At 40.2% G+C, this 7,702-nt stretch overlaps 1 protein-coding gene across 2 annotated transcripts in view; it reads left to right on the forward strand.

The window, feature by feature from the left end:
- The first annotated feature begins 2,304 nt into the window (after window positions 1–2,304).
- The window catches only part of LOC131223391 (disease resistance protein RPS5-like), a 61,004-nt gene continuing 55,606 nt past the window's right edge, over window positions 2,305–7,702 (forward strand). The window contains exons 1-2 of one of the 2 annotated variants that reach the window (XM_058218795.1): window positions 2,305–2,494; window positions 4,272–4,332. The gene's annotated coding sequence lies outside the window, so the exon portion shown is untranslated. The remainder of the gene's footprint in view (window positions 2,495–4,271; window positions 4,333–7,702) is intronic. The other variant, XM_058218796.1, reaches the window with a different exon arrangement.

Here is a 7,702-nt window from a genome sequence, read left to right on the forward strand (position 1 = left end):
TTATATTATTGTACGGTTCTTAGTCTCTTTTTTTTTTTTAAGTATTTTTTTTCATTGGTCAAGATTGTCGGCCACTTTTTCTTTATCAATTCCGTGTTTCTTCCTCATCCACACGGCAGGGGAAAGGTGAGGAGAAAGGATGGTCAGGGTTGTCCTGTTATTTTTGTGTTTTTTAACTATGAGCTGTATGGCAAAGACCATCATGTGGACGGTCGTGATCCATCATATATGCTTGCAAATGGATGGCAGATGGGTCTACTATATCATTTACTCCACCTGAGGGGTCAGTGCTATTGATGAGTTACTGGACATGCATGACTCAATCGGAACTGTCCAAATTGTTGGTACCATTTCAGATGAAACATGGCCCCTAATTAAATTAAGTTGTAGATGATCTAACCTCTAATGAATGGGTTCTTGTTTGGTGAATTTCATATTAGACTACTTTGATTTTAACCATCCATTTGATTGATACCACTCCAATTTATGCCCACACCCGAAATATTAGCCATATCTGCAATTTGGGTGGACCACATGATTGGAAATAATGAAAAAGGGAAATGCTTATCTTCCTAACAGTTCCTCTTCTCGTGGCCCACTTGAGTCACTTATTGGGGTTGTTTTTGAGCCATATGCCTAAATTTTAGTGTGTCATCTAATACTTGAGTGGATTTCATATAAAAATCACATTAGGCCATGTAAAAAATCACAGGTCAATGCCCCTTTCCTAACTATTTCCTTTGGTGTAACCCACCTAAATCACTGGTGAACCCGATTTTATAGCCCTAGGCCTACCGTGAGATTATACATCTAATGATGAGAGTGAATTTGAAATACACATCATAATAGCATGCACTGTAAAAAAAATCAAGGGTAGATATAAGGCATACCAAAATTTAAGCATGAGGGCAAAAAATAAGGCCCATATATAATTCCAATGGGCCACAGCAAGAGAAAATTTTCAGAGGGTGAGCATCCAGTACATTGTTTGTAACTGTGGTCCATCAGTCCATGTGAATCATGGCACTACCAGAAAATTGGCCTTTAGCCATAATTTTTTAGCCTCAGTTGAAAAAATAAAGACTAAATAGGTTTTTTAGCTTCGGTTGCTAAGGAATTGAGGCTAAAAGTTTATTTTTAGCCTCAGTTGCATAGGAACCGAGGCAAAAAGTCTACCTTTTACCCTTAGTTGCATGGGAACTGAGGTGAAAAGTTTACCTTTTAGCCTCAGTTGTGTAGGAGCCAAGGCCAAAAGTCTATCTTTTAGGGCCTGTTTGATTTATGAAGTAAGCGGTAATTCCCGGGTAAATAAGTAATAATTACTTACTAGGAATTACCCATCGTTTCCTGCGCCAGCTTAGCTTTTCGGTGTTAAAATTGAGGATGGCTGCCAAATGAATATAGGGCCCACTGTGATTCACCTGATGTATCAACATCGTTCATCCAATACGTCAGCCTGATTTAGGCCATGAACCCAAAAATGAGGCAGATCAAAAGCTCCAGTGGACCACACCACAGGAAACAAAGGAAATTGAATGCTTGCCGTATAAAAATTTATGTGGCCTATAGAAGTTTTGGCTGAAGCTGATATTTGTGTTTACCCCTTATCAATGTTTTTATGACCTCATGAACAGGTTAGATGGCAAATAAATATTAATGTGAGCCCAATAAATAAAATAACTTTTAATGGCGGAAGTTTAAGGCCATTGTTTCTTGTGGTATGGGTCTCTTGAGCATTAAATTTGTCTCAATTTTGGACTTAGGCACTAAAATCTCCTGATAAAAAAGATAGACGGTGTGGATATGTCATGCACATCATAGTGGGGTCCACAAATGCAGGTCAGCTTTTTTGGACCATTTTTTGAGAAGAAAATGCATTTGAAATTTCAAACGGGGGAAGAAAATAATGGCCATTTCTAAGGGTATTTTCCTATTCTCTCAAAATCAAATAGGCCATTAGCCTCGGTTGCTTAGGATCAGAAGCCAAAAGTCTACTATTTTACCTCATTTGCATAGAACCAACGCCAAAAGTCTACTCGTCGGATAGGCAAAGGCCCAACGGGCCACCGAACAGCCACCGTGATGTATGACCTCTACTCACATTGTTCGTCCATTTTTTTTCATATTATTTTAGAATACTGGAAAAAAAGTAAGACAGATTCAAGTCTTAAATGGACCACACAATGGGGATAGGGGTGACACCTAACGATTGGGGTTGTGTGGTCGTAAACATTACAGTGGGGCCCACACGCCACCTTCATAACTTATTCCCTTCTTTCTCATCTTCCAACCCACTTCCCCTCTTCTTCTGAGTTCCAACGTCCTCTCTTTCTTTCACCTTACAAGCTCTTCCAATCATTGCCTCTGACCAAACAGTCAGATTTTTGCCTGTACCTGCCCCAAATTTGGCACTATTCTCGCCTTATAAATACCACCCAACCACAGGACCAAACACATGGCGTTGTGGCTGTTGCAGAAGTCGAGCCTTAAACAGGTCAGCGTCTCTCTCTCTCTCTCTCTCTCTCTCTGTAAAAGAAGACGGACTAGCCTTACTGATAGTAGGTATGTGGGGAGCATACCTAAAACCATGTAGACCAAATTTTTCATTAGATCCAACCCATTCATAAGCTACACAGACTCTTATTTACGCTCATACCCAGAAATCATGATGGTCAAAATCTTATGCTGGCCCCGCTATGGGAAACAGTTGATAAAGATGCTCACCATTGGTTTTGTGAAGGGCCCACAGTGTTGCATACATCTCATCCAGTCCATTCATCTAACTTTAATTCATCAGGATGAAAGCATTCCCCAAAATCCAAGGCTATTCCAAATCTGAGATGAGCCATAACATGTGAACTCAGAGGTTTCTGCATATGGGATGGCCCACCTGAGTGTTGAATCGGCCTTATTTTTAGGGGATCAAGGGCACCAAGGGGTTTAATGCCTGATGGACAGTGTGGATCTCATGCAAGTAAAGTTGTTTCCCTTGTAGAATCAAGGAAGAGTTTTTCAAGAATTAAGACTAATTTCCAAATGTCAATTAGGAGGAGTTTAGGACCATAAAATCAATTTAATTCGGATCACATGCCGTGACACCCACTAATTTTCAATACTCGGGTATTATCCCATAACTTAACTTAATATGAATACTAACTTGGTGCGGAGCTTACATCTTAGGCCTTGAAATTTTTATAGAATATAATAAACGGTCTAGATTAATGTGTTTGGACTGTCTAGGGTCCTAACGCCAACTAAGAGCACTTGGGAGCGGATCAGGTGAGACGCCGGATCCAGCGTGGCGGGTGGGACCTCTGACTGTGGGGCTAATAGTGATGTATGTGCCTTAAATCCACACCGTCCAACCGTTTTGAAAGCTCATTTTAGGGTGCGATCCCAAAAAAAATGAAGCAGATCCAAATCTTATGTGGACAATACCATGGGAAACAGTAATGATTGAATCGCTACCATTAAAAACTTCATGGGAACCACTTTCTTTGCCATCCAACCTGTTGATAATGTCACAAAATCTGGATGAACAGACCACACAAATATCATCCTGTCCACCCAAAACTTTTGTGGCTCACAAGAAATTTTTAATGGTCGATTACCACTATTCCCTCTATTATGGTCCACCTGAGATTTGGATCTGCTTTATTTTTTAATCATGCCCTAAGCATTAGCTTTCAATATGGATAGACGGCGTGGATGTCGACATATACACACAGTGGGCCCCACAGTCAAGGGTCCCACCGACCTTGGTGGGTCCGGGGCCTCACCTAATCCGCTCCCCCGGAGCACTTACAACGTATGGTGCTTTTGAGAGCAGTTTTGATTAAAAAAATTATAAAAAAGAAGTCTTACAGTGCCCTCAGAGCACTATATAAGTTACAGTGCTCCTAGTTGCATCGGGACACTTGGACAATCTATTCCATTGATCCAAACCGTTTTGTAGGTCCAATGCACATTCTTCCATTGATCTAAATGGTTCCATCAGTCCAGTGCACATTTCCTGCACCACCGATAAATATCACACTCATCTGAAAAAGATTAGCTATTTGATCAATGGATTTTGATACGGACGGTCACGATTATTTACATGAAAAATATCTAATTAAAAATTTATTTCATAAGGAAGGAGAAAGATGAGCATGCACGCTACTGGTTTTATTATTATTATTATTTATTTTTGTAACGCTCATGCCTTAAGTTTAAAGTGTAATGAAGAAAATTTGGTGTTTGGATCATTTGAATTGTGATCCACATTATAGGGTTTGGATTACTCAACCAGCTGCCACGCGTGTTCAAACTGAAATATAGCTAGAGCTTCTGGTAAGTGTTTTATCTTAATTTTCAATAAGATTTCATCATGTTGCAGTTGTTAAAAGGTTACTCGTTTGAATACATTAACTCAAATTAAATTGCATAAACTGTGAAACTGATTGTAACTAAACTACAATTGGAAAATCAGATTGTTTGAAAAATCTGATCGACTTCTGTTTGCTGAAATAAGGCTGTTTGATATTTTTCATTTCAACCGTCCAGTAACTCCTCATAAATCCATTAGTCATGCAGTTAAATAAGACCAATTCCATTACCAAATGTCCATTAGTAGGAGGTTAGGATTATATAATCAATTTAATTCTGAGAATATGCTCAACTAAATTGGATGGCTTGGATTAAAGTAGTTTGCACAGATGTAGATAGTGTAGATGGTCTCAATCCGTTTCGGAGTATAGTCTATTAACTTGAATTATTGTACGGATCTTACTTTTTTTCTCGGTTGAGAGTGCCGTCCTCTCATTTACTATCATTTTCAGCATCATTTTTTCAGCTTCGGCTAATGCAAAATGTCCAAACATTCCATTTGTGGGCTGAAAATAAGGAAAAATGAGTTAGCGGTTGTAATAGAAGGGGAAAGATGAGCAGAAAGGATGGTCGGGGTTGTTCTGTTATTATGGTTCTCGAACCAATGGGCCATGTAAGGCTGAGGCCATCCTGTGGACGGTCATGATCTATCATATATGCTTGCAAGTGGATGGCAGATGGATTCTACCCTATCTTTTCCTCTAAAGAGGGGTCTTGATGTATTGGTGGACATACCTCAATCCAAACCGTCTAAATTGTTTGTAACACTGTAGATGAGACATGGCCCTTAAATCAAGTCGTTGGATGATCTAACTTCTAACCAATGGACACTTATTTGTTTTGATATGTGACTACTTTGATTTTGACTGTATATTTGATGGACATCACTCCAATGGATAGATCCCTCTATCCATCAGTTGCACCTCTAGCAACCTTAGCATCATATAACTCAAAAGTTTTACTTTTCTGGTTATATCATCCAAATCCTCATAGGATGGAATCCTTTACAACACCTGTTTTAAGGATAGTGTGTGACAGTAATTGCGTGTGGCCCCACCATGTTATCTGTGGCACATCTACTCCATCCATCGGTTGCACCCCTCGATTCTAGGCCCAGGGCTAAAAATCAGCCAGGTTCACAACTTAAGTGGACCATCACAATAGGGAACAATGGGTATGGGACCCCAACCATAGGCTTGTTTGTGGGCCCACCATGTTATTTATTTATCATCAAACCTGTTCATCAGGTGTGAAAGCGAAAGAATCAGCCTGCTTCAAAACTTAGCCCAGTCACAGCACGCGAACTTAGAGGTTTTAGACGCAACTGTAGATTGTTCCTAGAGGTTTAGCCCATTTGACTTTTATATCAGAGAAAGCTTTTGTATACGGTGAACATGAGGACTAGCACCGGATGGATAGACTGATGTTGTTGTATCCTATTTACAATGATGGAGTTTTCCTCCTTAGTTTAGAGGAGAGGTAGCGCAGTGTCCTTACGTGACTCTAATTCCTCCAGTTCTCTATTTAAGAGGTTTCAAAACGGGATTAGGGTATTCTAAAGTTTCCTAAAGGTTTTCTAGGAGGGCTTAGGGCTATCAAAGGTGTGAGAGAGAGAGAAAGAGAGAGATGGAGCTTGTGGATGGGAGGCTATGCTCGTAGAGGTGATCTACCATATCTCAGCGCTTTCACGTCCTTGTAATCGGTGAGATCTCTCCATTTTCTTTGTTTCTCTTATTATTTATCCACTCCTGCGTGAGTGAAAAAGGTTGTAACATTCTACTTCATAGTGGATTGTTGATCTGGACGAGGTTCCGTGGTTTTTACCTCTTTGAGAGTTTTCCATGTAAAAATCTCTTATGTTGTGTGGTTGATGCTTTGATTTATTTCATTGCATTATTATTTCATAATTCTGGTTTGTTTTGGGAAGCTAAATCCTAAGGTTTTGTACAAGGCCCCCAACAAAGTGGTATCAGAGATAAGTGCATTGAACGGGTAGGATTGGTTTTGAATTATGGAATGTGGCTCATCAAGGATGATCAGCCTTAATGGTTCTAACTGGACCATATGGAAGGCTAAGATGGAGGACTTACTTTATTGTAAGGACCTATATTATCCAATTTTAGGCATATCAGCAAAATCCAAGGATATGTCTAATGATGATTGGAAGAAGATGGACTGAAAGGCAGTGGAGTTTATTTAACAATAGTTGGATGATTCTATGTTCCACCATGTGTCTATAAAGACCTCAGCCACTAGCCTATGGCTGAAATTGGAAGGGTTGTATGAGAGGAAGACAGCTGGTAATAAAATTTTTCTGATAAGGTGACTTGTGAATCTTAAGTTCAATGATGGTGGTTCTGTGGCTAAGCACATGAATGAGGTCAACAATATAGTGAATCAACTCTCCTCTATGAAGATGGTCCTAGATGATGAATTGCAGGCTTTGCTATTACTTAGTTCATTGCCTGACAGTTGGGAGACATTGGTGGTGACTCTGAGTAACTCCGCGCCAGACGGAAAGATTTTCATGGAACAGGTTACTAGTTGTCTCTTCAATGAGAAAACAAAGAGGAAGTCTCAGGGGTCTACTCAGCAAGAGGCCCTTGTGACACAGGAACGGAGGAGAGGAAAGAACATAAAGGGTTAGAAAGGCCCGAGATAAATCAAGAGGCAAGTTGAGTACCAAGAAGGATGTTGAATGCTGAAGTTGTGGCAAGAAGGGTCACTACAAGCATGAGTGTCATGGTAAGAAGAACGATAACAAAGGAAAAGGAAAGGAGAAAGAAGATGAATCAGATTCTACTGTGATCGCTTTAGATGACGACGTTGTAGTTATTCTTTTAGAAGATCACGATATATGTCTCACGGCTACGAGTCAGGACACAGACTGGGTAATTAACTCAGGAGCTTCTTATCATGTGACTCCACGCAGGGACTTCTTCACAAGCTACAAATTAGGTGACTATGGGACTGTGAAGATGGAAAATTCTGGCGTGTCAAAGATTGTAGAGGTTGATAATATTTGTGTAAAATCCGATGTGGGCTGCACATTGGTTCTTAGGGATAAGAGGCATATCCCAGACCTTCGCCTCATCTTGATGTCGACGGGAAGGTTGGATGATGATGGCTATGAAAGTCGGTTTGCTGGTGGGCGATGGAAGCTCATCAAGGGTTCGTTGATCACAACTAGAGGAAAGAAGTGTTACACCCTTTACAAGGCAAGTGTCAGTGTGTGCAAGGGTGGGTTAAATGCAGCAGAAGATTCTGCTATTGATATGTGGCACAGGCATCTAGGCCACATGAGTGAAAAAAGGTTTCAAGTACTAACAAAGAA

The sequence above is a fragment of the Magnolia sinica genome, chromosome 13, assembly GCF_029962835.1.
Source record: "Magnolia sinica isolate HGM2019 chromosome 13, MsV1, whole genome shotgun sequence".
In the NCBI taxonomy this organism is placed as follows: Eukaryota; Viridiplantae; Streptophyta; class Magnoliopsida; order Magnoliales; family Magnoliaceae; genus Magnolia; species Magnolia sinica.